The sequence below is a fragment of the Rhinatrema bivittatum genome, chromosome 4, assembly GCF_901001135.1.
Source record: "Rhinatrema bivittatum chromosome 4, aRhiBiv1.1, whole genome shotgun sequence".
NCBI classification, from domain to species: domain Eukaryota; kingdom Metazoa; phylum Chordata; class Amphibia; order Gymnophiona; family Rhinatrematidae; genus Rhinatrema; species Rhinatrema bivittatum.
In genome coordinates this window covers 99706148-99719971 of record NC_042618.1, presented here as the reverse complement: position 1 = coordinate 99719971, position 13824 = coordinate 99706148, and positions in this window count along the sequence as shown.

Sequence of the window (13824 nt, the reverse complement as noted above, 5' to 3'; positions counted from 1 at the left end):
CCCATCTCCGTCCAAATTGTTACAGCCTCTGGGAGAGAGAGCACAGACTTGTGTGACAAAAGAGGCTCTGAACCACCCCAAGAGAGACTGGGCTATCTCCCTGTCCCCAGGATGTCACCGTCCCTCGGGGTCCTGTGAAGAAATGAGCCAGAGATTCCACGTTAGCACAAATCAGCACCAGCCTAGTGAGAGCACCACATGCTGTCTGTGCCTTGAAAAAGAAAAAGCCAGACGGCAGACTATTGTTTTATAGTTCAGAAATAGAGCTGAGTGTTTCAGTGTCATGTCACATGTGATGAATTGATCCTTCGCCTCAGCTGGCTCTTGTTATGGCTTCTTAGGAAGGAACGAGCGAACATTGTGCATTTTACATTCCAGCACTGCACTCTTGATTGATGGATTGGACTCTTTGCTCTGTGCAGGTGGAGGTGACTCACCACTCTTCTGGCAGAACAGGTGCTAAAGAGGGGATGGCATAGGTTCCAGTCTGCCTGGGGCTTTAATTTAAGCTCTCTGCCTGTTTTGAAGCATTAAGTGTATGTAATGTATCAGGGTGGGGAGGCTGGTGAGGAGCAGTGGGATGGAAGGTGGTAAACTAATTATTGTTTGCGTTTTTATGAAGCATCTGTTTCCTGTTGTTGAGTGGCTGCAAGTAGTTACATTTGTTACACTTGGTTGTTGAGAGTTTTATTTTTCCTTATTGTTTCGTTTACCTTGGTTTAGAATAGGCTGGGGGGGTGTTAGCTTTTCCTTCCAAGCGCCTGGAGGCATGGTGACAGACGGCAGCTTTTGTGGGTTACAGCTGGCTGATCACATATCCATTTCTACTGACCAATCCCATGCAAGAAAAACTCTGGGGGCAGCCGGACTGTATGGAACACACACTCAGCCAATGGGGGCAGCTAGGGGTGGGAGAACTGGAAGGCAGGCTTAATCACAGTAAGGGAGAAGACAAGGGCTATTGCTGTACCAGTGAGATGTTTCCTTCAGCTGCTTGGTCTGAGCTCTTGAGGAGGCACTGACTGTTGGGGAGCAAGCACCAGAACCTTACATGACGCTGCTCAGGGGGCGGCTGAAGGCAATCTGCTGTCCGAGGCGAGGGACGAGATGGCGCCCCGCCTCCCATAGACTTCCTCTCTCTGGCACCCACAGTCAAGAACCCTCGCACATTCTCTCTCCCCCCCCCCCCCCCCAAGCACCTTCACTCATGCCCTCTCTCATACCCCCCCAAGGACCCTCACATATGCTCTCTCACCCCCCCAGGCTCACACACACACACACACACAAATCCCCCTCTACACACACTCACTCTCACCAGGGCCTTCATCTTTGCTGCGAGCGGGACGTGCTCCACTCGCAGCATGCCAGGGCTTTCATCTTCGCCACGAGCAGAACGTGCTCCACTCACGGCGTGCCAGGGTCTCCTCCATCTTTGCCCTTTTCTGTGCAGAAAACGGCAAAGATGAAGGACACCCCCAGCTGCACGGGGGGGGTGGGGGGAGGAATTCTGCGTGGGTCCTTTGTTATTTTGGCGACAGGGTGAGGCGGTCACTAAAGGAGTATGCGGGGGGCAGGTTTTACTGCCTGAAGCGGCCACCTCACCCTGCCTCATTATAGAACTGTTACGCATGCCGCCCGCTGCAGACCCGTGGCGCAGTCCTCTCACCTTCTCATGCAGACTCCAGCTCCTGGTTCCTTTTCACTGGTGGCGGTGGGCCACCAGCTCCGACCTCAGGTCGCCTCCGGTGCCTCTGGTTCTGCCATGGTCCCCAGTGTTGCCAGCCAAGATGTCCTTGCTCGTTGGGCCTCTCCTCGTGGCCCGCAGAGACGCCACCATCGGCGCCGCGCCCCTCCCTAGGTGCGCGCGCATCACTAGTTCTTTTAAAGGGCTGGCGGCGGGAACCTGGCCGCGGCTCCGGATACTGACGTCAGACTCTTCAGCGTATAAAAGCTCAGGCCTCGCTCCATAGTGTTGCCTTTGCAACAGGTCTCCTCATATTCGTTGCTGATAGAGAATCCTCTCTACTTTGTGTTCTTGATTCCTGTGGTTCTCTGTTCCTGTCTTCCTCGTTCCTGTCTCATCTATGTGTTGGACTGACTCTTTGGATTTCGACTCTACATTGACTCCTCTTCAGCTCGTCTCCAGCCCCGGACCTCCGCTACGCCTGACTACTCTTCAGCCTATCTCCAACCCTGGACCCCTGCTACGCCTGACTACTCTTCAGCTCGTCTCCAGCCCCGGACCTCCACTACACCTGACTACTCTGCAGCCTATCTCCAACCCCGGACCTCCACTACGCCTGACTACTCTTCAGCCTACCTCCAACCCTGGACCTCTGCTAACCCTAACTACTTTTCAGCCTATCTCCAACCCCGGACCTCAGCTACGCTTGACTATGCTTGCCTTCTTTGTGCCCTGACCATTGCCTTGATTGACTATGCCTGCTTTCTCTGTACCCTGACCACTGCCTTGATTGACTAAGCTATAGACCTTCCTGTGTCCAGAGTTCCTCGCTGCTTGCCACGACTTCCACTTGCCGCTGGCTCTGATCCTAGCCTGTCAGTGACGCCTCCTCTTGCCTATCCTCTGGACGTGAACTTACAAGGCTTAGGCCTTCCTTTGCTTAAGCGCCTCCAGTTACTTGTTGTTCCTTTGGTGCCTGAGTTCCTGTATTGAATCCAGTCCAAGGTAGGACTATGCCATCTATCGGCTGCTGTCTCTGGACTGAACCACTTCTCATTACTAACTAACCTCGAGGCCCACCTAAATCCTGCTGGCCCCGGCACCCAAAGGATCAACCCGAGGAGAACGAGGGCTGGTATAGGTGAAGCTCCAGCAGCCTCTAGCTTAAGCTCACCCCACCTGCTGACAGTGGGGACCCGTAGGTCCTTAGTTGCGTCAACCCCACCTTAGCTCAAGGATCCATGCCTGACGCAACAAGAACCGCCCCTGATGCTGCTGCTTTAGTTCTCTGCCTTAGCCAGCCCAATGACACAATGAGTAAAGACATTAGCAGCAACAAACAGAGAAATATGATCGCAGAAAAAGACCATAAAGCCTATGTAGTCTGCCCATCTGTCCAACTAATTTAACTTTACAATTCCCATCACTCCCTCAGAGATCCCTTGTTTTTATCCTATGATTTCTTGAATTCAGATACTGTTTTTGTCTCCAACACCTCCAGTGGGATGCCATTCCAGGCATCCACTGCCCTCTCTGTAAAGAAATATTTCCTAAGATTACTCCTGAGTCTACCCCCTTTTTTAGTCATTCCATGACCCCCTTGTTCTAGAGCCTCCTTTCCAATGAAAGAGGCTCACTTCCTGTGCATGGAAACCTTTGAGGTATTTAAAAGTCTCTATCATCTCTCCCCTATCCCGCCTTTCCTCTAGGGCACAGGTGGCAAACTCCGGTCCTCGAGGGCCACAAACAGGCCAGGTTTTCAGGATATCCACAATGAATATACATGAGATAGATCTGCATGCTCTGCCTCCAATGTATGCAAAACTATCTCATACATATTCATTGTGGTTATCCTGAAAACCTGGCCTGATTGTGGCCCTCGAGGACTGGAGTTCACCACCCCTGCTCTAGGGTGTACATGTTTAGATCTTTAAGTCTGTCCCCATATGCTTTAAAATGTAGGCCACTGACTATTTTAGAAGCCACCTTCTAGACTGACACCATCCTGTTTATATCCTTTTCAAGATGTGATCTCCAGAATTGTACACAGAATTCCAAATGAGGTCTCACTAGGGACCTATCAAGGGCAATATCGCCTCCTTTTTTCTGCCGACCTTTTCTCTCCCTATGTAGCCAAGTACTGTGCTCAGTACTGTGCTCAGTTCTGGAGACCGTATCTACAAAAAGACAAAGACAAGATGGAAGCGGTACAGAGAAGGGCGACCAGGAAGGTGGAGGATCTTCATCGGATGACGTACGAGGAGAGATTGAAGAATCTAAATATGTACACCCTGGAGGAAAGGAGGAGCAGAGGTGATATGATACAGACTTTCAGATACTTGAAAGGTTTTAATGATCCAAAGACAACGACAAACCTTTTCCGTAGGAAAAAAATCAGCAGAACCAGGGGTCACGATTTGAAGCTCCAGGGAGGAAGATTCAGAACCAATGTTAGGAAGTATTTCTTCACGGAGAGGGTGGTGGATGCCTGGAATGCCCTTCCGGAGGATGTGGTGAAGACCAGAACTGTGAAGGACTTCAAAGGGGCGTGGGATAAACACTGTGGATCCATAAAGTCAAGAGGCCGCCAATGAAGAGTGGGTGTCTCACCAGAATGATGGCTACTGCCTGGAGACAATACCCTTATTCAATAAACGTACACATGCTTACTGTGACTCCAACATCGTTCTAGCTTCAACAGCAAGAGGAAATGTGGAATAAAGGATCTGCACTCACAAAGGGGGGAGTAGCTGGCTTGTTACGGCGGTTACTACCCCAAACCAAATAAGCCTGTTACTTCTATTTCTATGCATATACAGCATAGTTCTCTGCTTCAACGGCAGGGGAGAAGAAAAAACTGATACTTCACGCATATCCAGCATAGCTCCCTGCTTCAACGGCAGGGGAGAAGAAAAAAGGGTTCATACTCACAAAGCGGGGAGTAGCTGGCTTGTTACGGCGGTTACTACCCCAAACCAAATGTGCCTGATACTTCACTTTCGATGCATATCCAGCATGGCTCTCTGCTTCAACAGCATGGGAGAAGAATAAACTGATACCTCAAGCATATCCAGCATAGCTCCCTGCTTCAACGGCAGGGGAGAAGATAAACAACCAATAAGGGCTGTATAACATAGTCTGAGTAGAACAAATAAGCATGGGGGTAGCTTGCTTATTGCGGCGGTTACTACCCCTACTACCCCTAACTTATCAGCTAGATATTCACTTGGATGCAGCTCCATCACTGCTTTCTACATTAATGGTGGGGGTGGAAAGGAAATAGAACCAAGAGCTAAGAGAAACAGATAAGTATGAGAGAAAAAAGTGTGTGAAGCTTGCTGGGCAGACTGGATGGGCCATTTGGTCTTCTTCTGCCGTCATTTCTATGTTTCTATGTTTCTATAAGTATCTTTCTGGCTTTTGCTTTCATTTTATCCACCTGTCTGGCCACCTTAAGATTATCAGATACATTCAGTACCAGATGCTGCTCTTCTTTTGTGCTTAGAAGAATTTCACCTCCAATACTATACCTCTCCCTTGGGTTTTTGCAACCTAAATGCATTACTCTGCATTTTTTAACATTAAATTTCAGCTGCCAGACTTTAGACCTTTCCTCAAGCTTTGCTAGATCCCACCTCATGTTTTCTACCCCTTCCTGGCTATCCACCCTGTTACAGATTTTGGTATCATCTGCAAAAAGACAAACTTCTTGACAATCAATCCACTATGTCACTCACAAAAATGTTGAAAAGAACCAGTTCAAGGATTGATCCCTGAGGCATATCACTAGTAATGCCTCCCTCAGAGTAAACTCCACTTATTTACCACTACTCTTTGTCACCTCCCACTCAGCCAATTTGTAATCAGTCAATCGCTCTAGATCCCATACCAAGGGTGCTCAGTTAACTGATAAGTTGCCTAGGTGGAACCGTGTCAAAGACCTTACTGAAATCCATGTACACTGTATCCAGCATGCTCCCTTGATCCAACTCTCTGGTCACCTAAAGAAATTGATCAGATTTGTCTGATAAGATCTACCACAGGTAGATCTTGCAATTCATTGGATTCTAGAAACTACACTATCTTCAGAAGATATTTCATTAACTTGCTCACCATACAGTTCAGACTAACTGGCCTTTAGTTCCAGCCTCCTCCTTACTTCCACTTTTATGAATAGGAACCACATCTGAATGTCTCCAGTTCTCCAGAACTGCGATTGACTCTAAAGAAGCATTGAAAAGGTCAGCCAGTGGAGCTGCCAGGACTTCTCTAAGTTGTCTTAATACTCTCAGATACATCCCATCCGGCTCTATCATCTTATCTACTTTGGGCCCGACATTGAAAGCACGTTCAGCGCTCAATAGTCGGATAAGTCACTTATCCGGCTATCTTTTAGCCAGTCAATTTGTGAGTGGGCAGTGGGCAAATCTGGGCAGCGCTACTTATCCGGTTACCATAAACGAATAAGAAGAGATATCCGCTCTTATCTGGCTAAGTTAATCAGATAAGTTAGACCATCCTTAGAGTAGTGCCTTGACTATGGATATTCAGCATAGTTATGTTGCTGACTATCCCTTGCAATTTAGCCAGATAAGTCATATCTGGCTAAGTTACTTAACTGGAAAAAATCAATATGCCACTGCGTATCATGAGCAACAGCTCATGATTTTTTGATTTAAGTTACTTAACTGGCCAGCGCTCATTATCAGGCTCTTTAAGTTTAGTTAATGCCGCATGAACATGCTTTTCTGAAAATTGTTAGAGGTTTCCTCATCTGCCTCTACGTATTCCTCTCCTTTACGTTTGAGTCTCACAATGCTACTTTTGCACTTCCTTCCATCACTGACATATCTAAAAAAAAAAAAAAAAATTCTTGTCCCCCCATTTTACTGTATTTGCTGTTATTTCTTCCATTTAAGTTTCTTCATTCCTGACCATTTCCCCAACTTCTTTTAGCTTTTCCAGATATTATCTGTCGTCTTCTTCTTTCTGCGATCTCTTGTAGTTTATGAATGCTAAGCTTTTCTCCCTTACCTTTTCAGCTACTTCTTTAGAAAACCATAGTGGTCTCTTTTGACTCTTTTTCCTTTATTTACTCTCCTAACAAAAAGATTAGTTGCCCTTATAATATCTCCTTTGAGTTTTAATCACTGCTCTTCTACTTCCCCTAGATTTTCCCATTCAGCTAATGATTCCTTGAGGTACTCCCCCATTTTAACAAAGTTAGCTTTCCTGAAATCTAGGACCTTTGCCTTGGAATGAACCTTCATCTCCTGCACTCTAATACTGAACCACACCATCTGGTGATCATTAGATCCCAAATGATCGTCCACTGTAACATCAGAGATACTGTCCCCATTAGTAAGTGCCCTCTTGCATGGATTCTCTTTTTAGTTGAAAGAACAAATATTCTTGTAAATAATCAAGGATCTCTTTGCTTCTAAGACATTGCAGCTGGAATGTCTCAAGCAACATCCAGCAGATTGAAATCACCTAGCAATAGATCTCCCCTTTCATAGCAGTTTTGTGAATATTCTCCATTAAATCTCTATCCATTTCCTCTGGCTGTGATGGAAGTCTTCATATTACATTAATATAAATAGATGTTCCATTCCCTTTTTCTAGATTAATCCACAGTCCCGTCTCCCCCCCCCCCCCCCTTATCTCACAAGCCTTGTAATTATGTTGCTTTAATATTATTTTTTGGTATAATGTCACACATCCTCCCTTCTGTTGTGATTCTGTTTGTCATTCAGCCTCTCAACCACCAGAGATCCTTCAGGAGCTGCGCCTACCCTCTTTCCAGCTCTAGTCTCAGTGACCTCATGACTCAGCAAATCTCTGCCTATTTAGCCCTGCCTCAGACTATACTCTGGGCCTTGTCATTGAGTCTGCTCAGCTCCTTGCTTGGCCCCTCTTGCCTTATGGCTTTCCAAAGCCTTCTTGCCTTGTATTCCTTGTGGCTCTCTGCAACCTTCTACCTTGTGGCTTTCCAAAGCCTTCTTGCCTTGTATTTCTTGTGGCTCTCTGCAGCCTTCTGCCTTGTGGCTTCCCTAAGTCTCCTTGTCTCAAGCCTTGCTCCCTGGCTTCCCTAAGCTGCTTGTCTCACACTTGCCACTATCATTAACTCCTGTCTTGTTCCAGTGTTCCATCCCAGACCTTGGTTCCTGCCTGAGCTCCAGATCCACCAGACATCAGCTTCCAGCCCTGCAGCTTGCATCCCAAGTCTCCTCTGGCTTCTGTCTCCAGTCCCATCCAAAGTCAGCCTTAGGCCCTGCAGTCTGCCTCTTCAGTCTTAACTGACTTCTGCCTCCACTCTGGATTCCAGTCCAGCTTTAGCATTAGGTCTCCCCCTTGTTCAAGTCCTGCTGACCACCAGAACCCAAGGGCTCAACCAGCAGGGAAGTTGGGTGGTATAGGCAGAAGATCACCTAGTCTAGTTTGTCCCTGGAGTCCTGGACTGTTCCCGTGGGGGTTCCCCAGTCGAGCTGGGTCCTCAACCCTAACACCTTTCTTTCTACTTGGTCCTTCCTGAATAGATTGTAATCCAGTCATGGTTTTCTGTGTATCATGCCTTCATGACAGCCACTATATTTAAATCAGCTTCTTCCATATCCGGGACTTTATTTCCCATATTTTGAGCGTTAGTTTACATAGCTTTCCAGATATTGCTCTTTTTTTCCCATTTCTACAGAAGTATTTAATGGTTTACTTACTTTAGGTTTTTTTCACCCATCCTTGATGATCCTAGTTTAAAGCCCTTCTCAGTAGGTTTACCAGTCTGTGTTGGACTTCTTCGACAGGTGGAGTCCATCTCTGCTCAGCAGTCCTTGAAAATTATCCCATGATCCAGGAAGCCAAAACGCTGTTGTTGACACCATCTATGCAGCCATTGCGAGCTTCCCTGCCTGGGCCTTTGTCCTTGACTGGGAGGATGGAGGAGAATAGCACCTGTGCATCTATCTGCTTTACCCTCTCTCCCAAGGCCATGAAGTCAATTTTGATATGAACTGTGTGGTATCTAGCAGTATCATTTGTGCCATTATGGATGAGCATCATCTGACAGCAGTCAGTAAACAAGGATTTTCAGCAGATGGATGCCTCCATGCCCCTTAAAAGTGAGTCACCAACCACCACTTCCCTCCGCCTTCTAGCTGCAGTGGTTGTTGAGCCCACAGCTTTGGTTTTGCATGTTTCAGTTTCTCCTCTTCCTGGAATGGTTTTTTCTCCACCACTTCCAGGGCTGCATAACGATTCTTCAGCACAAGGGAAATCAGAATCATGGTGTAGGGTCTAGTAGATGTAGTAATCGGAGTCCAGCTGTCATCTTGTGGTCTAGTTTTACCTTCCCCTCTGAGTTTTTCATCTTTAACGCCTCAATAAGTATTTCATTGATGTGGTCCTCATTCCCTCAGGTGCTTCTCAGTCTAACCACCTCCTCTACGTTCTGCCAACTGTTTCCTGAGGGAGTCTATCTGCAGACATCTGTCAAACTGAACCAGTTCCTCACTGTGGATCAGGACATCTGCCTGGACAGCAGTAAAAGTGGTAACAGCAGCAACAGTGCCCACCACAACATTAATGGTGGTGCCATCGATGCTGTTGAGTGCCATGGTCTCAATTGCAAATTCGACATCCTTGGCACCCCAGCATTCCATGAAGCTGATGGTCTTGCAGTGACCACTGGCACTCACAGTACCTTAGCACTATACTGCCTCTATGATGCCCTATGTTGTCGGCAGCACTCACAACACTTGACAAAATAAATGGCCCCCATTTCACCTGATGGCATCGATTGCCCCCTATGTCACTTGTGGCACACTTAGATGGTGTCAATGGCACCCACAGTGATTGACAGAGCACTCGTTAATGTTGACGGTATTTTAGGGCACCAATGGCATCCACAGATCCCCACACTTGATGGCAAATGCAGCCGTGGTGCTCGATGGTGTTGATGGTGCCTGACTCTGTCACCAGTGCCCAAGGCATTCGACAGTATCAATTGAGCCTCCGTAATTGAAGACATCCATTGCACTTGGTAGCGTTGATGGCACTCAACACCATCAATGGCACTCGACGGTCCCTTAGCACTCAACAGCATCAATGGTGCCCTCAGCACTCAATGGTGTCAATGGTACCCTCGGTGCTTAGTGGTGTCTTTAGTGCTTGCTGGCACCCTTGTCATTCAACGGTATCAATGGTGCCCTTGGTGCTTGATGGCATCAATGGTGCCCTCTGTACCTAACAGCACCCTTGGCGCTTGACGATGCCAATGCTGAGCACCTCTAGCATACCTGGGCTACACGCCCAGCGTCTGACCATTAGTGCCCTGGCACAGGGATGTACATGGGCAGCCGATGTCAGGCATGGCACCAACGATGCAGCAGCAAAGCTGAATACCCAGGTTCATTCTCACCCTCTCTTCCAAGGAGACTGCCCTGCCAGAGCAAACTGACAAGCAGGTGGGGAGATTTTGTTATCCAAGGCGCCAGACGTGAAGATTAACTTGGGCCTATGGAGACAAGTTTTCAGGAGTGTGGGGAGGATGACCTCTCCTCCCCATGGTAACATTCCGGTCTGGGTTTCTTCACTGCTGAGCCTTCATCAATGCCCAGCAGTTGGATGAAACTTTATAGAATTCCTGGCTGGATAGGTTCTCAGGAAAGTCCCCAGGCTCGAGGCCTAACCAGACCACACATGAACTGCAGACTGCAGGTCCCATGAGGCACTGAGAAAAAAAGCACAAAAAAAACAGACAAACTGAAGGAGAGGACAACATAAACAAGCTGCAGGTGCAGCATTATTTATTAGGGAAAGAAGAACCTTCCACCAGGCTCCACTGCGTATTAAGCCTGCCATGCGGTTGGCAGAGAAAACCTTGAGAAAGGGAAAAATATCAAAATAAACACAAACTACCGAAAAGTGCATAAACAAAAACTTGCAGGGCCCTGCTAGAAAAAACAATTTCTGCAGCTCCAGAACTTTCACTGCAGTAGCTGTGAGGGAGCAATCATAGAACCGTGTCTTTCATCACTCTGCGGGGAAAAAAGAGACTGAGGGGTCTTGCCTGGGAGGCAGGGAAGTGACTACAGCTCCACACAGGCCCAGTGTGACCCGGTGTGCTCACCATGCATTTGCACAAGGTGGCACACCTAGGAGGGCGACGGCAGCAGCAGGAAAGGCCGCAGGGCAGCAAAGAAGACCCGCCAAAGCAAGGCAGCCACGGGACTCTGTCCCATGGTGGCAAAGACCACTTGCTGAAGCAAGGCCGCCACAGGAGCCTGTCTCCATGGTGGCGAAGAAGGGATTTGGCAGTGAGCCCCGGTGTGTCCGTGTGAGCCTGGGAGCGTGGGTGTGAGAATGGGAGCCTGGGAGCTTGGATATGAGAATGGTAGCCTGGGTGTTTGTATGTGGAAATGGGAACCTGGGTGTGAGTATGTAAGAATGGGAACCTGGGTGTGTGAGTGAGAGATTGTGTGTATGGTAGAACATGTGAGAGTGAGAGCTTGTGTGTGTAAGGGAGCCTTTGTATGTGTGTGAGAGAGAGGAAGGGAAGAAAATAGGAGAGAGAAGAAGCAGAAATAGAAGAGTGATTCTGGAGAAAGAATTAGGGAAAGTGGAAAAAAGAGAGACTTGGACCAACTGATTGAAAAATAAAAAGAACAGACAACAAAGGTAAAAAAAAATATTTTGAGATTATAGCAACCGGAATATGCCATCTTTGGGTATATGCATTTCTTATAATTTTGTGTTTTGCTCTTTAGCCTTCCACTGATGAGAGTTTGGTTTCTCAGGCTTTCTATTTTGGTTTTGTTTGCATGTTTCTATTCCTAATTTGTAGTCCCTTATTTCTGCATTAGATAAGGGTCAGTTTGTGTTCTGCCTGAGTGTGACTGAGAGGCAGTATTGCTGCTAGCGTGTAGTTTCTCTGTAGAGATTTGTAGCAGTCTGGCTTGTTCTGTTATCTCAGTAGGTGGTGTATTAATGTTCTAGGGCCTGGTGTAGTATTTGCATTGCTTCTTTTTCATAAGGTTGCTGTTATTTGAGTCCTGAGAGTCAGTTCTGTTATATGGTATGGCAAGGTTCTAGAAGTCTTTTTTTTTTTTTTTTTTTTTGTAGGGGTTTGTGTTACTTCACAAAATGTTTAGCAGTGGAGGGGGTTTTTTTGGTTTTTTTTTGTGAGGTGACCCCAGAATTTGAATATAGCTTTTTTCATGTTGGGTTGTAATGTGAACTGTCGTAGTTTTGCTTTGCATCTGTTCTCATGATTATTGCTATTTTATTATAGCTATGGTGATCTCTGCCTTTCTGGAAAGAGAATTCGAGAAAGAATACATTGATATTTATTTTATGACATAATTGATTGGATCTGATGTTTGTGTTTGTTTGTTACCTGATATTCTTGTTTATTTAATTAATTGCAATAAATATAAAATAAAATAATACAGATTAATAAGGCATTTTGAATGTTGCTAAATGCTTGAAATACTAGTTATAATATTCTTAAAATGTTTCACTCGTGATGCATAAGGGCTGTTGTACCCATTGTAAGATGCATGCTAAGGTATCATTTATCAAGAAGAGTACAGCTAGTAGAATTCAGACCTGTATGCTTATTGCCCAACTAAAAATTCAGTTCTGGCTATGCCACTGTTCTTTGGGGCCGTGGTGGAGCTCATCCCACCACAGCTTGATGTTAAGGGCGAAGGAGGCTGGCGGGGCTGTGGTGGAGCTCATTCCACCATGGCCTGAAATGAACAGGTCGGAGGGGGCCGCAGTGGAGCCCATTCCACCATGGCCTGGAGAAAGAAAGCCGTGTGTGTGTGTTTGTGTCTGTCTCAGCGCTTGTGTGCATGTGTGTATGTTTGTGTGACAGCTTGAGTGATTATGTGTTAGTGCTTGTGTTCATGTGTATGTTTTTGTGTCTATGTGAGAGCTTTGTGTGTATCAGAGCTTTTGTGCATGTGTATGTTTTTGTGTCTATGTGAGAGCTTGACTGCACATGTATGTATTGTTTCTGTGTGAGAGCTAGAATGTATGTCTGTGTCAGAGCTTGTGTTCATGTGAATGTGTGTATGTCTATGTGAGAACCTGTGTGCATGTGTGTGTGTGTGCCTGTGAGCCTATGTGTCACATATAGGTTCTCACAGGCATGCTCACATAAACACATAATGGGGCGGATTTAAATGCCCTGCGCGCGTAAATCCAGCCGGATTTACGCGTGCAGGGCTCTCGCGCGCCGGCGCGCCTATTTTGCATAGGCCGCCGGCGCGCGCAGAGTCCCGGGACATGCGTAAGTCCCGGGGCTTCGCAAAAGGGGCGTGTCAGGGGGTGTTGCGGAATGACGTGGCGTTTCGGGGGCGTTTCGGGGGCCTGCTGAAAGGAGACGTAAATCTGCCAACAAAGGTAAGGGGGGGTTTAGATAGGGCCGGGGGGGGTGGGTTAGGTAGGGGAAGGGAGGGCGAAGGAAAGTTCCCTCCGAGGCCGCTCCGAAATCGGAGCGGCCTTGGAGGGAACAGGCAGCGCGCACTGGGCTCGGCGCGCGCAGTTTGCACAAATGTGCACCCCCTTGTGCGCGCCGACCCCGGATTTTATAAGATACGCGCGGCTACACGTGTATCTTATAAAATCCAGCATACTTTTGTTCGCGCCTGGTGCGCGAACAAAAGTAAGTGCGCACGTATGTTTTTAAGATCTACCCCAATGTGTATGTGAGACCATAGGCTTGTATATAAGAGATGGAGTGTGTGAGAGAGTGAGTGTGTGTGAAGATTGTTTGTGTGGCTCCCCAATCCACGACAATCTCAAGGTGACTGGAAATCAAAAGAACCCAGGTATGGAGAGCAGGAGATTTTTTTAATCCTTATTAGTTTTAATGATTGGGTATAAGTTGATGTTTCTACTGTTTTGAAATATTTTATTGGTGTTTGGGAAATTTTGGATATTCTATTTAACTAGTTTGAAATATTTATTCTTTTCTATGACTCTGAGGTAGATTTTCAAAGGGGTACGCGCGTAAGATATGCGCGTACCCCCCGAAAACCTACCCCAAACCCCCCCTGCGCACGCCGAGCCTATTTTGCATAGGCTCGGCGGCACGCGCAAGCCCCGGCACGCGCAAGCCCCGGCACGAGCGTAAG